Raw genomic sequence first — 17,307 nt, 5'->3', positions numbered from 1 at the left:
TATATATATTTTTTTTTAAAGAAAGACAAACATTCCCGGGTTACGAATAACCTGACAATATTTGAAAATCTCCTACTACCAACACAGTAAGCGGAAAATGTTGCTTGTGTTGTGATGGAGGACTTAGCCAGCCGAGGAATTGAACACACTACGCCTGGGTGGGACCCAAACGCGATGTCAACTCGGCCACCGACCGGTCTTTCTATTTTAAGGTTTACAATGCGTTTTTTTTACATCTCTTTTAAATTCGATTTTGTTTTATCGAATGAATGATGGCAACTGATTGATTGACCCGCTTCCCGACATCTGATCGAGCTAAAACTCGGCAGAAGACTCCTTGTCGATGATAATGGATTGTCTACTTTTGGTGGCACTCATGCACGCGACATACGCATTTCCTCTGAAATTGGCTACAAGACGGCCCAAGAGATAACCCGAAAATTGAAAGTATTATAGAAAGTATTATAGAAAAAAACATTGATTTTTATATATTTTTCAAATTATTGTCTAGCTATAAGACAATCCATTAGTACATGATATAATATTATGCTTTATTAATACACGTTGAAACGGAATTGATTTAATTAATTTGGGAGGCGGGTATCCCGGGAACCATTTACTTAACCAACATCTCTGCCATAGGTCACCGCAAGTGGTTCTCTACTTCTGGTGATTTAACAGGGGTGCCCGGCTTCATGGGATGAGGTTTGTCTAGGTCTTGGCAGGGGATACCTCTGCCCATCTTATTGCGTAGCGGGCCGGATCGTGAGAGACCGGTTGAGCTAGACTTTTGACCTCTCCTGCAGGACTCTCTCGAGCCATCGCTTTGCACCGCAGTGAGAGAGATGTATTCGTACGTTCTTCACTCCTGGACATACTGATCCCTAGATTTTTACCCAAACCTCATATTTTTTCTTCCCAGAACTTCCTCTCCTTCATTTCCTTAAAAAGACCCTCCACACAGTATCCCCAAAAATGACACAGGCTCCGAGATATATTGTTTTCACAAAGGCCTCCTGTGTGGAGCTAATGTAAAAAAAGGTTTTAGGTCCTTTTGACCAAGATGTTTTAGTTTCCTTTTGACCAAAATATTTTAGGTTCCTTTTAACCAAAATGTTTTAGGTTCCTTTTAACCAAAATGTTTTAGGTTCCTTTTGACCAAAATGTTTTAGGTTCCTTTTAACCAAAATGTTCTAGGTTCCTTTTAACCAAAATGTTTTAGGTTCCTTTTGACCAAAATGTTTTCGATCCCATTTGACCAAAATGTTTTAGGTTCCATTTTACCAATTTTTTTAGGTTTCTTTTGACTAAAATGTTTTAGGTTCCTATTGATCAAAATGTTTTAGGTTCCTTTTGACCAAAATGGATACGCGATATTTATCATGCAATGCGTGCTTCTAGCTTATGAGCAATTATGACCTTCCTGTGTGAGATTGTATTGAACACCTGTTTATTTCACCATTTACTATGCAATTTGCAACAATAACAACCTTGGGTCAAGGGACAAATCGATATTCCCGAAAGGCCCTAAGAACAATAAAATAATTTCCACTTGAAAAAAAGACACCAACGCATGCGTGTTAATATTTTTAAATACAAATTTTTTAGATTCATTATATCAGAATCGTAATTTGCTTGAAAGGGCACTAGCTGTGTTTGGTGTCCAAATTTGGTCAACTTGGTAAGTACTTCCCCATCTCTTCCCAATCCTCTTCATCTCCTCACTACCTTCCGCTTTACAATATACCCCAATTGGGGATGCCATTGTATATTTGGTTCCCAATAATTGCGACTCTTGCGTTCATACGTATAATTATGTTTTTCATGTATTCTATATATTTTTAAAACATGCACAAGGATTGTTTTAGTACATAAATAACTTGTATTTACTATGTACTTATTTAAAATACCACAAATAAAATAAATATTCTTTTTCTAAAATAAATAAATCAACATGAAATTTGTAGCTTTAAAATAGTGTGCATTTGCCTATCAAATCAAAACAATACGCCATTATTATTGGTAAAGTAACTAGAACTGTCATAATCATCAATTTGGGATAAAAAATTAATTTAATGCATGACGGACTCCGCGGTTGAGTCGTTGCGACACTCGGCTACAAATCCAAAGGTCGAAGGTTCGAATCCTGGCGTGGGCAAGTAAATTTTATTTGATTAATGTGTTATTTCATAATTCATTAATTACAAATATTGTATTTTACGGCACGTTCCAGAGTGGTAGATACTTTCATTATCGCCCTAGTGAAGGACCATTATTCAGAATAGAATGCTTTAAATGGCTTTAGCCGTGCTTGCTGACCAGATCTGAGTAGCTAGGTACTTTCCAACCATCCTCTTCCCCGTTTCCCTCCCCTCCCCTTACCTTCAGCCTCACTACATACCCCAATTGGGGATACCATAGTCTCACTGGCTCCAGACGGTTGGAACTGTTGGGAGGATCTATCCTGTTACGACCATTACTGGGTAGAATTGAACCGTGTTGTTTAGTCGGTATTAAATGTGGTTCGTGTCGGTATTTAATGTGATATGAAGGTATTTTATCTGCCTCGGCAACAGGGGATGCCAAACTAGGTCACCCGGCTTTGTGGACGCTGAGGGTAGTGGTAATAAACCAGGGGTGGGCGAGCTTAATGTAATCAAGAGTCACTTAAGATAATCTCGATTACTTCGAGAACCACTTTACCTTTGCCAGAGTAATAAAAAAGACTGGAATATTAATACAGCGCAAAATCGCTATAAACAGTAAAATTAATTAACAGGACGTTTATTTAGTTTTCGGCAAGATAATAATAATGAATTTTGACATAATTATAAATGACAATTTAAAAAAACATAATAAAAAAACTGTACAATAAACTGTTCCACATTGAAAATTTCAAATAAAATTAAATACTTAGGAATAATAATAGACAAATACCTAAACTGGAAAGATCAAATCAACCAAACCGTCAACAAAATAAGAAAATTAAATATATATTTTTGAAAATTCAAAATTTTCGCTCATTAGAAATTCTAACATTTGTCTACCACGCTTTAGTACAATCAAATCTCCAATACGCTGTAATCAGCTGAGGCGCTGCAAAACAAATCTACTCCCTGTTGAAATTGTACAACGTCTAATTATAAAAAAACAACGTCTAATTGAAAAAAACCAAAAGATTATCCAACACACCTAATTTTCGAAGAATTTAAAGTATTAAAATTTTATGATCTTATCCAAAAAAACACGATAACTCAAATAATAAAAGAAAAACAAAATCACAGCTTTTTAACTGAAAGTCGTACTCGATATATATTTCCAACATTAAAATGTAACACAACTTTTGCTCAACATCATTACATATATCTAGGGAAAAAATACTTGAACAGCCTACACGAAAATATCAGAACAATAGAAAACGATAAACACCAACTAAAAGCAATTAAAGAGTAGTTCCATGTAAAAATACCAAAATGATGAAATTATCTTTGTAATTAATTATAAATTTTAATATTCATAATTACAAACACTAAATATTCTTCATCTGGATACTCACCACTCTTCTAGACACAAGCGCCAGCTTCTATAGAAGAGGAACATTAAAAAATCAAAAGCATTGAAAACTAATTGTACTAATTGTATGAATTGTCTTTGTTAACATTATTGATTATACTCTGTAAATTGATGAATTATTTAATAAAATATATTTAGAATTAAAAAAATAAATAAAAAGTTTTATGTCGAAAAGAAGATTTATGTAGAAAAAAAGATATTTGTGGAAATTATAATTGTAACCGCGCTGATTGATCATGAACTTGACGATATCGATATCAACATTCAATGAACCGAAGAGATCAATACGTATATCTGCTAACCACAAGTCTGTATTTTGTCAAGTAGGAGAATATTTCGTTTACAAGATATGAATTCGAAGAAAATTACAAAATAATCTATAATTTTTTGGTAATAAGACTGCATAATATAATTTTCTCGTGCATATTATATTTGAGTATGCATACATTTTAATTTATATGTGTAATATTATTATGGAACCAATCTTAATTGAAAAATAATCAATTTGTTTGCCTGGAGTAACTAAAAGTACGTCGCGAAATTATTAATTCCTTTCTGTCTGAAATTTCCAAGGCAGCAAACCATTTTCAGCTCGCAACATATTTTTCCATAATGACCTAACTATGGAGCTTTGAACTATCTATTTTACTGTCGATAAATAATAATCCACGAGAAGCTGTTCATGCTGTTAGTTGAACCAAAAGTAGTTATTTATTTCACAATTTTCAGTAGACCCAGTAGTAATTAGACAACGGGCTGTTTTCGTGGTGGACAATCAGCATATTGTTCTTTATAGTTTTTATTGCGTAAAAAATTGTATCGCGGTTGAAATAACATCAGTGCCGTAATAAGGGTGGGGGAAATTTGCCTCGAGGGTTCGGTATGCGGGAGCTTTTTGGGTTTTTTTTTGGTTTATAACACAAAATCATTGTTCTCCCTCAATTAATGGTATTTCCAGGAAGCTAAAAAACGCTATTATTGTAAATAACGGAACCTTAGCACAATGTAGTAGACGTGTTTGTTATTTGGTAAGTTGTCGTCAAAATGGTAAGTCACATAACTATGATAAGTGTGTTTTTTTAAACATCACAAACGATTTTAGGAAATCAGGTCATAAAAGTACACCGTGACAACTCGAACGGTATCTTACCGGTGATGGTTGTAAAAATATGAATAGTAAGTTATATAGTAGGAACGTCAGAAAAAATATGAATAGTAAATTATACAGTAGGAACGTCAGAAGTCAATGGTCTTTACACATTTTAAATACATACTTTTGATTTTATTGGAACAACTTTTTTTTAATAGCTTTTGAAGGTTATTAAAGAAAAAATCAATTTTATGCATGTTATCAGCTCTTCTGTCCTCTTCACCGAGCAAAACAAACTTAACGAAATTCTTGCTAGAACAGACTACGCAATAATTACAACAAAAAGAGTCCAAGAGTATTTCTCTGATGTTTCAGGAGTATGTAACTTTTCTGTTGTTTATATTAATAATTCTGTTATGAATTGAATTTGTTTTATGTACACCTATCTTCTTATGGTTACCAATAAATGACAACCGTGACTATAGGTATGCACATTGATTTTGTTTTTCTGAACTATTATTATCGTGCGTGAGTTTTTGTTGCTGTAGTTTTGTAAAATTCTGTATCGAACTTAATCAATGGTACAAGGTGTTAAGGGACGTACTTGACTTACTTCTACCAGTGATTTCTGACATTATTTGGAGTAAAAAATGTAAATTAAATTTTGGAGTCCGGTGACTTTTTTTGTGTTTTTTTTTTATTAAACCTAAAACATAAAGAATCAGTAGTTATTAAACAGTTAGGGTCGGGGTAAGGGGTTGGGCGGTTACTGGGCTTTAGGCTTTGAGTTATCAGTGACACAATGGGATAAAAATAAATTAGATTTAAAAATTCATTTACATTTTTACTTCAAATAATGTCAAATCGCTGGTTAAAAGTACGTCCCCTAACACTGTTAATCCTGTCGATTTATCGAACTTTTCGATTTGTCGATTTCTTTGACGTTTGTGGTAAAAAAAAATTTATTTCGCTTTTAGCACATTTTTAGCATCGAAGGCTAAGTTATTCACAAATCAACGTTTTACTACCCCTGGCGTAGTCTATAGATTGTAAGGGACGTGTTTAGTTCTAGGGCGGATAAATTTCTGACCAATCGATAAGTTCTAATACATAATGACCTTCTCTAGATCAAAACTTATGGTGCTGTGTTTTCTTGGGATGCCTCCATAAGTCTGGTTTTATTACTATATTGCGTAAAGTTAAATGAGATTGGATAAATAGTAATATATACTGTTAGTATCACCCTGGTAAAAGACAACCAATCAGAATCCACTGTCCGATAATGATAAAATAGCAGAACTTGAAACATTTACAGAATATGAACATGAGTTTTGAAATCTGATTGATATTGTTTAAATTCTGTGAAACAACCCGTCCTAAATGTTATTAATAACGATTGAACTAATAAAGTAAAATATAGATTAGATAACCTGTAAGGTTGAGTTGTAAAGTTTAAATAAATATAATTATTTACGTTCGCATTTCCACAATAGTTCATATTTTTGTAATAAAATTACAGAGTTTGATTCATCAAATATAATATTGTTGCATAGATTGGGGGCTAGTAACAAACATTAGGGTTAAATGTTATATGTACAGAGGTTGCTTCAGGGTCTTGTAAAAATGATGTAATTTAAACGTAATGGAATGAAATCGAAAATACGTGGTGTTTTTTTAATTGAACATGAACACTTGCATTGTAATTATTACGCAACAATTAATTATTCATTGACAGCAGAATTGATTCCCACTATGTTCACACCACTGATAAAAAATGGCTAGAAGCGTGATCAATACCGAATTGAAAGGAAATTGATGTCGCCATTTTACGTAAGTCTTTCCGATATTCGGCCTAAAGAAATTATTTCATTAATTAATTATCGAGGGGTAAATAGATTTCCAAAGTTTGCGAGTTCAAATACCGTCGTGCTCAAATGAATTTGCGTTATTTCACAATTCATTAATTTAAAATAATATATGGTATACTTGTGGCATAGTGGAAGATACTCTCAGTATCGCTCTGGTGAAAGACCACCATTTAGAAATGAAACATTGCTTGATTGCATTGGGATCAACTGTCGGGGGTGGAACTGTCAGGGGATCATGAGTCGGGACGTTAGAAAATTATACTTTTTTTGGTCATACAAACACGCCTACAACCTACAAAACTATTTTCTCTTCAGTGGTTCCATTGATAATTAGTACAGAGTGGAAATTTTAAACTACACCTATTTAGGTTGATGGTTTGTTTTGTGCCAAATATATGGAGGACTGAGGGGGTGGTGGAACACCCGGTACAGTGGTGATGGAACTACTAGCAGGGGGTTGTGGGACACCCAGTATACACTATTGTCAGTCAGACTGGCCTGATTGGTATATAAGTGAGAGTATTGATTTGGGGAGAGTGGCCCCGTTCAAGGGCCGTCGCTTTTCATGGATATTGGATAATGACGCACTCATACACGTTCATACATAAACCACATCGAATACTAGATTTGTGTACTCAGTGGCGTGCATTACTCTATGTCCAAGGGTATATAAGGACGGAGAAAAATTAGTATTGCTGATTTATTAAAATCCTGTTAAAAAAGCAATAACTCAAGCTTTATTAAATATTTTCGCTTACGCCTATTAATTGTAATATTTAATATTTCAAACCATCTTCTTCTTTTTGAGCGCTTTTTATTGCGCCTTAAGGCGAAGCTATCTGTAAAATTATTACATTAATGCGAATCGAATTATGAATACCAAAAATATGCTTTTGATAGATTGATACTTTTCCTACAGTTTCGCTTGAGAATTACTGCTTTATAAAAAATATAAGCGTAAACTATGAATGCATATGAGAAATATTTTTTTTAAATACTGTTTTCTTGCTAAAATTATTTGTTACATTTTCCCTTGATTTGAACTAAACATTGTTCTTTCGTAAAAAAGTATTCACAAAATAAATAAAAAACCACTTTTGCGGTTTTATCGGTCAGTTCTGGACTGCATTTGCCAAGCGATTCTTATGCCTATTATATAGATAATATAGTGAGGGTGAAATAAAATATACAAATAATAGAAATAATGTTTTGTTTGTATATTCCATTAAAAGTGCCGTTTTTGTTATATTCTATTATATTATGAACAGATTGAAATAATATTGATAGTTGCTTACCAATATTACATAATAATTTAATTGTCTTTCTTTATTTTTAAACTCACGCACTCCACCATCATACAAAGTTCTTTCTTTTTAAACTCACGCACTCCACCATCATACAAAGTTCTTTCTTTTTAAACTCACGCACTCCACCATCATACAAAGTTCCCTAGCCATTTTCCTAAGGTAGGCACAGCTTTTCAGCCTTTATGGACTGCAAGCCACTGGGTACAAGTATACGCATAATTGATATGACTAACTAATTAATCGTCGCGCAATGGTGGTAGAAAGATAACGGGATAGAATGAAACGCCACTGAACTCTGCTTTGAAATATCTCCATCCACCTAAGTCCCCGACGTTTTACGGGCTTTACACAGAATTATTCGAAATCAGACATAGACAGTGAGTAACTTTCCTGTTTTTAAAAGTAAGTTTGGAAAATTTCATCAATCTCGAACAAAAACTGTAAATTTTTGTGTATATCGAATCCATGCCACCCACCAGATCACCCATCACAGAGGGTAGACTTTGTCCTGCCACAGTCCGCCTTCTAAATAGACCGCATTTTATATCGACCTCATTTTATACAGACCTCATTTTATACAGACCTCATTTTATACAGACCTCATTTTATACAGACCTCATTTTATATAGACCTCATTTTATATAGACCTCATTTTATACAGACCTCATTTTATATAGACCTCATTTTATACAGACCTCATTTTATATAGACCTCATTTTATACAGACCTCATTTTATACAGACCTCATTTTATACAGACCTCATTTTATACAGACCTCATTTTATGTAGACCGCCTTTTATCTGTTGTCGGATATTTTATGCATTTGACATACTCGTACATGTAATACATGCGCAAGTCACATCCATAGTGGATATTGTTTTGACGTTTCATTTGATATCGATCATTTCAGCAGATTGTGATTGTTCAGTACGATAGAAAATAAGGAAAAATGCGACCGGTACCGTTCTATACTCTTAAAATAACCTAGAAATATATATCTTTGACAGTGTGACAGATTGCCGTACGAATACGATCCATAGAAAACACTTTCGATGTAAATTTTTTATTTATTTTTTTATTAATCTCACATTCAAGTGTAATAAATAAAATGTAAAATTCATAATTGATAATGGATAAAAATTAAATGGTATAAACGAGGTAAATAAAATTTGATTCTTAAGTCTAAACAATATTACCATTTAAAATTTTAGTAAAAAAAAGAATTTAATGTAGTGCGATTTGGTGAACAATATTTTTGTCAATCCGTCTTTTGCCAATCAGAATAGATAAAGCTTACGCACATTAAAAATGAATTACGACCCTTTTTTCCTATCGCCACCTATCGGGTCCTATGTTTCAAGCTAGAACCAACCAAATACAATCATAAAATTTCATTGAAATCGGTTGGGCGGTTCAGGAGGTTAGCATGTGTTAGCACAGTGACACTTGATTTTTATATATTAAGATATCTTCGAAGAAGATTATCTGTGGCGGGAGGGTGCCCATCTGGTGGGCGGCCATATGTATAATATATATGGACTAGCTTATTTCCCCGGCGTTGCCCTGTCTTCACGTAGAGTTTTTCGAAATACCATGTAGTCGGAGATCTTCTTCTTGTTTTGAAGGTCAAATGTGCAAAACATGATCGATCTCTGAATAAAACTGTAGATTTGTATAATAATCAAATGCTCGCTTCCTACCTACCCGCCACGGACACTATTTATATATGGATTATTTACTGCAATTTTATTATTGATATCAACGTTAAATTTGTGAATATTGGCAGGATACCTATTATGTATTACTTAATGTATACGTAAAGAGTGTCCCGGTGTGGGTTTGTTTTTTTAAACTAATCTACGGTTGTATTTCGTAATTGGTGAAATTTTAACAACTTAATTTTTTAACAGGAGGAACGTGTGTCGTTTTGTTCCTTCTTATTTACATGCGTTTTTATTGATTGTGTGATGTTTGACGTGCGCCCAACAATATCATGCCTCGCTCTCACGTGAATCCTATAGCTAAGTTATATCTACAAGTAGCGTCTACCTGTAGGTTGTTTTCTTCCTTCCTTTCGTTGTTCCTACACTTCCTTTACGTGGATATTTTATAATATCACGTCTCACTGTCCCGAATAACCTACACATAATACCACGTCCCTCCTCCCTACGTTTAAACATAATTAATTGAAACAATATCGCAAGTTCTTAATATGACAAAGTTTTGCCTTTGTTTTGCTGTTTCTCCTGTGCGACGTATGTACCTCAATATCACGTCACGGCACGCTCACCCGTGAATGTTATAGCTAAATTATCTGTAAGAACCACACGTGCAGTTTTTTCCTTCCCCATTTTTTCCTTTACCCGTGACATATGACTCGTGCCCAGGGCCGTATTTGGGTAGCGAACTGCCCTGGGCAACAAAAAAATGCCGCTCTCCCCTTCCTAAAAATTAAAGTATAAAATTGTATTAACTTACTTGAAAGTAGGCCTATAACCTTAGATTAATTAAAAAGTGAAGATAGCTTACTGAGACAACGTGCGTGGTTTCACCGAACCAGGTCCGGTGGACATACTTTAAATATACTGTGTTTAGTATTACACATAAGTTTGTTCATCAGATGAAGCTTCACAAGCTGCCACAAAGATGTCGCTCTACACTTTTTTTGTGAAAAATGCCTTTTGAGTACTTTTGAGAGGTGTAAAAATCATCCACGAGCAAAAAACAGACTCATGGAGTTTCTTCCCATTCGTAAAAACACACAAGTATCTTATTATTTAAATAAATACAATTATTCACAAGGCTTTCAGAAAACGGTAAATAAAAAAAAATGAGATAGCGAACGTAGCAACGAACAAGTATAAGAAGGACAACTTACTGGCAGTAAGCCGTCGCATAAAGCATTCGTCTTAGTGTTAGGTAAGCGTATCTTTTCATCCTAGTCACATTCGTGATGTAGAATGCAGCAATTCGCTGCAACTTTTAAGTGCATAAACGCGGTCGTCCTATTTTCTATTCAAATATGCACATATTCTTTGAATTTCCATCCTTGCCATACACGAACGTTTGAATTAAGAATTTACTGACAACATAAGGGTTTTTGTAACTTACACATTTTAGGTTTTTTTTTGGACAGTAACGTGTCTATCTGTATTGTAAAGTCATTGCCTAGTATATAACTGCACACGTCGTGAGTTCAACAAGAGCCAAAAAAAAATATTTTTTTTAAAGTTATCGTTTTTTACCGAAAATATTAATAAATCATATATATGAATGTGGCGTAACCATGGTTGTTTGATAGTGGAATTGAACGCCGCGACAGCTGTCACAATTAAAAAACTGAATTTCTTTGCTTAACTTAATAATAACATTTTTGGATTGGTTTTACTTTAATATTTTTTCTAAATGGAGTTTTTCGAGTTAGACACAATAAAAACAAATAAGTTTGCATGACATAAAAGTATATGTTTATTATCTCTTTAGGATTGCTGATATTAACAACAAGTGTATCGTCCTACTGCATATACACGGTGTCCGGAAACTCGTAGTACAAGCGGGAAACTGGAGAATCTACACCACATGGGGAACCCAAAAAAACATAAAGTTTTTTGATTTGAGCATTTTCAAAAAAAAAAAAAAAACCAAAAAAAAATATTTTTCGGCTATTTTAGGGTTAAAGTTTTTTCTGGTGTTAAGGGTTGAATAACAGATGTTTTAACCCTGCAGAGCAGAAATATTTTATGATTATACCGGGTTAAATGAAGGGTGATTTCAAAATAATGCTTCAAATCCGAGTTTCTTCATTTGTTTTTACTTTCAAATAGTTTTAATTAGTTGGGTACTTTGATCTTCAGTAATAATTTATAAGAATTTGATTAAAAAAAAAAAAAAAATAAAAAAAAAATCAACTTCAAACTCGATTTACTCGATAACGAAAGCTCAAATAAAAAAAAAATATACTACAAAATCGACTCCAAATGTGATGTAGATTCACCAGTTTCCCGCTTGTACTACGAGTTTCCGGACACCCTGTATATTCGAATTGGCGCCATCTCTGTTTGAAATACTGCGAAGAAATCACTTACTATTTTATTAGAATACTTGCTGACGTGTACCCGGCGTTACTGAGGTTATCCTTAGGCGATATACGTAAACCGTCGCATACTTTTCTGTAGGCCTTTTAAAGATATAAAATACCGTAATTAATAGTTTTTTTTCCATTTCCATAACTAGCTGACGTGTATCTGCGTTGCTAGACTTTTTTCTACTCTCTATAAATATAATATGCATGTATAATATACATAAACCTTCCGTAAGAAATTCTCTAAATGATAGCTATAAATTATAATATAATATGATAAATTCTATCAAAATCCGTTGCGTAGTTAAGAAGAAATAAGCGCACAGACAGACAAGCAGTAAGAGCGACTTTATTTTATACTATTTAGAGCTTTTTTTAAATTTATATAAGTTTGCGCCAAATTTGGAAACTACATAAAACATACACTACAATGTACCTAAAGTACATACTACATCAGCACAAAGACAATTCATCTACCTAGCTCCTAAAATCTTCAATTTTCTCCTTCACTACTTAAAAACCACTACCCAACCCTATACTTTCAAAACACAAATAACACAATGGATATCTGCAATACATTTCTATCGTAACACCAATACATTCTACACTCCAACCACCTAATTTCCCTTCATACACCTCGCTAATTGTTTATCCAATTTTCTTAGTGAAATTATCAGATAAAATATTAATAACTAAATTTGAATTGTGTAATTAAATCAAAATTATTATGTGCATGTTATGAAAAAAATTATTCTGTAAACTTCACCCGCCATAACACAGGGACATCCCTAACATGGCGGGTGAAATTATACTAAAAAATGTATCTTCTGTAAGAATTTTATTTTTGCTTAAAATAAACGTAGTCTGTATAGTTTCGGCGAAATGTCGCCCCCCTAAAAATTGCCGCCCTAGGCAACCACCTAAGTTGCCTAGGCCTAAATACGGCACTGTGTGCCCCAATATCACTTATATCACGCCTCGTTCCTTGCGTCCCTCGCCTCGAGCGCTCACGTGCCACGCGCGGAGGACGCCGAAGGTGACGCGAGGTTCACGGTTCACGGGACGGCCCGCCTGATTTAATCAAGTAGACTTGCAAATTATTATTAATCACTGATTAAGCCCATGTATATATATCCTCCGGCAGAAAGCTCAAATCCTCAGTACTGCAAAATCCGTACTGGCGGTTACAAGGTGTCGCAGTTGTAACCGAGCTGTTGGATTATAAATTTATCAGTGATATCTATTATCAGTGTATTACTTCTACTCGAACAAAACGGTAACGAGTTGTGTGAAATTATCGCTGTGATTCCTGTTGGATAAAATTGTACCATTTACGTTACATACGTTTACTAATAATCTTACAGGTGAGTTAAATTTTATTATTTTCAACGAATATATTTTTTTAGAATATAATAACTGATATATTTCTACCCGGCTACGTTGTTAGGATTTATTATTACTTATTTCAATGTTGGGAAATTTTGGAAGCTGGAAAACTCAATATTTTAAATTATTTTTATTTGTGAAAAAAATTCCTCTGGGAAAACGGGAAATTTTAGGAGATATTTATATTTTTGATACTTCTTATTTAAAAAAAATATCCGATAAAATCGGAAAAGGGTTTTTTTCAATTATTCGGTATTATTTGAAGTTTGGAAATTTTGCACATTGGGATTTCCATATTTTTCTGAAAAAATTTTTTACGAAACCATTGGAAAATGGAAAGAAATGGTCGGGAAATTGTGTAAAAGTTTTTGACACAGAAATTAACTGAGTAAACTTTCTTTTTGATCTTTTCTCATCAGATATGTTGTTTGAAAACTACAACGGTTCTTTTTGAAATTAACAGATGGCGCCACATCCGTTTACAGCAATACTAAACTGTACAGTCATTAAAATTATTAAACTCAGATTATCATCTTGTCTAATTTTTTGTCCCTTAAATGAATATTCAAGGCTGTATAGGTCATAGAGGAAATGACGTTGCAAGCTGAAAATATCCGTTTAGTAGAATTTCTACTTTATAACTGAAGTTATATTTTTGGATCATTATTTTATTTATTTGTTCAGTCTTTTTCAAATTATTATTCAAACTAATTTATATAGATTTACCCGTTACACTTTTTACAAATACCAAATAATACCACCCTAAAAATCTACAGTTGTAATGTTAACCCCAATAGAAAATTACAATTTTTCTACCATACAAACATGAATATTTTTTTATGAATAATTAGTTCAGTAAAGTTTTATTTGGAACGAATTTCGAATTTCAAATATCACGTCAAAGATCGCTGTATAATTTTGACATTAAATCAAATGACGTGCGGACTTTATGTAAAAAAAAATGTTGCATAAAACGAACTAAATACTAAACACAGTTTATGATGAAATAATTATTTAATTACTATTATCGTAGCCAATTTGATAGCTGTAGAACGGTGATAGTAGTGGCTACCAATTAACATAATATTTTATTTCAACGTGATTAATTTTAAATTTTCACATTTCAATGATGATAAATTAAATTTGTTTTAATGTCCTACGGTATGTCACGTGCAGGTATTTTATTTGCAAAGTAAATATTTTCACGCGTACGCTAAATGTACTTATTTATTTAATTTAAGATTTATAATATAAATATTATAATGTATTAATTATGGTGATTGAGTATTTGATTTAGCTGCCTAAATGCTGTTTCCTGGTCCAGAGAGCGATTCTGAGAATAATTCTAATCCATCTCTTGTGTTTGCTTTACGTAATACGAAATGTTCTAAAGCTTTCAGCTTGGGTAACGTACTCTTAATAGCTTTGCGACGTGAGACTTTTCCTTTGCTCTGGCTTTCATATTGCGAAAGCTTCGTCGGGTCTTGTTGGCGTTGAAAACTTGCTCGTGGTCTCGAATTTACCGTCTTAATATAATATATTTTAAAACGTAAGAAACCAACTCTGTGATTACTTTAAAATTTTCGCAATATCACAGAACAAATATATACTTAATTAAAATCCTTCTTTTAAAACAATATTAAAACAACTATGTAATCTAATTAATTAAGCGACATTATTTTTTAATGAATGAGGCTAATAATATTTGAGGCTAATAATATTTGAGAACTAATATTTATAAGGTTTTTTTTATGCAAAGCACAAAGGATAACAAATTATTATAAGCAATAAAATTAGTCGCCTGAAATATCCATACAAATTTAAAATATTTATTTATTTATTTTGTAAGAAACAAACAGCTTTTATATAATATACGAGATAAATATACAAGTTAACTGAAGTCAAGCCACAGAAGTTTCTTATGTTAAAGTGCATTAGAAATGAAGTTTTAGTATTTTAAAATTAATTTGGTGTTAAAGGAAGGGGAGAGGAAGAGGAAAATAGGAAGAGGATAGGAGATGCTGCCGATACATTCCATACTCTCATATTAATAATCGATCGTACGCATTACTTCATATCGATATTTCTTTAGGTTATTATCAAAAATGTCAATGCTGTAAAATTTTGTATTATATTGTGCACATATACGAGGAATTGGGGAATTTTTTCGAATGTTTGTTCTACACAAGGGTAGATAGGTACAATAAATCAGATTGTCGGGTTGATCTAGACGGAATATGAAGATTTATTAAATTGGTAAGTTCTGGTGAGTCCAGACAATTATTTAGGATTTTAAATAATAAGATTTGATCAAAAATTAGACGATATTTCCCGAGTAAAAATAAATACCGCCGACGGGAATTGAACTAGCACCTTCTGATGTCCGGTCAGGTGCTCTGGACCACTGAGCTACGTCGGCTTATTTCCAACACGCCAAATAATTCAATATGTACTAGTACTTCAATCAACAATTACTGCGTTACGTTTTGTTTTATGTATTTTATTTCTTGCTACACGATGAGAGCGGAAAGAATTTACAATACATAAGAGGGAGGCAATACAACTTTACATCTATGTATTTTAAGATAAATCAAAATTATAAATATCACATGCAATGAAGTACAAAAATCAAATGGTTTTTGCTTGAAGATAAATCTAATTACTACATTATGTGTTCATATACCTCTTATTCTACTTGGATATAATTATTTTATTTTTTCTGAAAAAAAATTACCAGTTGTATTTTAAGGTTATAGGTAAAATGATCGTAACTGTCAAATCGTATGCAAGTAATAAGCAAAAAGTTGTAAACAAATAATACGAACAAACAAAAATCCGCTTACCATCTAATAATAATTACGATCTTTTTACATAGATCTTTTTACAAACGATCTTTTTACATACGATCATTTTACATACGATCTTTTTACATGCGATGTTTTTACATACGATATTTTTTACATACGATCTTTTTACATACACTCTTTTTACATACAATCTTTTTACATACAATCTTTTTACGTACAATCTTTTTACATACGATGTTTTTACATACGATCTTTTTACATACGATATTTTTTACATACGATCTTTTTACATACAATCTTTTTACATACAATCTTTTTACAAACGATCTTTTTACATACGATGTTTTTACATACGATCTTTTTACATACGATATTTTTTACATACGATGTTTTTACATACGATCTTTTTACATACGATATTTTTTACATACGATCTTTTTACATACGATCTTTTTACATACAATCTTTTTACAAACGAGATTTTTACATACGATCATTTTACATACGATCTTTTTACATACGATCTTTTTACATACGATATTTTTTACATATGATCTTTTTACATACAATCTTTTTACATACTATCTTTTTTACGGTGACCGGATAAATCATCAAAATGATAATTCATCACATCTTTGAAGAGTTATATAAAGTCATGGAAAGTGATGAAACAAAAACTTTATTAACTGGGTAAAATAGGTTAGGTTAAAAAAACAATTTTTTTCGTCGTTTTTAATTACTTTATATCACTTTTTAAAAGTGTGTTGAATAGTCACTATGTTGAGTTAGCATGGAACCCTTTTTACATACAATATTTTTACGTATGATCTTTTGCATACGATATTTTTACTTACGAATAAAACGTCGGTTAACGTATTTTAAAAGTTCGTAATAATTAGATTAGATCATCTCTTCTCTATTATACTAAAATAAAGTCGCTATTCGAGTCTGTCTGTCTGTGCGCTTAGTTCTTCTAAATTACGCAACGGATTTTGATAGGGTTTTAGCTATCATTTAAAGAAATTATTCTGGAAGGTTTATATATATAATACAAGCGTATTATATTTATATAAAATAGAGGAAAGTCGAGCAAACAAAAGTCTTATAACAAGGATTTTTCTAATTGTTTTAGTAGTATCATATATCTCAATAAAAAATTATAATAATCCATTTAAAAATGTTAAATTTTAAAAC

At 32.5% G+C, this 17,307-nt stretch overlaps 1 protein-coding gene across 2 annotated transcripts in view; it reads left to right on the top strand.

Moving 5' to 3' along the window:
- Positions 1-17,307, top strand: part of LOC149420818 (acyl-CoA Delta-9 desaturase-like) — a 90,796-nt gene that overhangs the window by 40,344 nt on the left and 33,145 nt on the right. The window contains exon 1 of one of the 2 annotated variants that reach the window (XM_089635568.1): positions 13,071-13,284. The exons of the other annotated variant lie outside the window; for it this stretch is intronic. The gene's annotated coding sequence lies outside the window, so the exon portion shown is untranslated. Of the gene's footprint in view, positions 1-13,070; positions 13,285-17,307 lie in introns of those variants that run through there. 2 annotated transcript variants of the gene reach the window in all.

Source organism: Hesperophylax consimilis, chromosome 9, assembly GCF_061612785.1.
Source record: "Hesperophylax consimilis isolate HC1 chromosome 9, BYU_Hcon_1.0, whole genome shotgun sequence".
Taxonomy (NCBI): Eukaryota; Metazoa; Arthropoda; class Insecta; order Trichoptera; family Limnephilidae; genus Hesperophylax; species Hesperophylax consimilis.
This window is presented reverse-complemented; position numbering and strand designations above follow the sequence as displayed.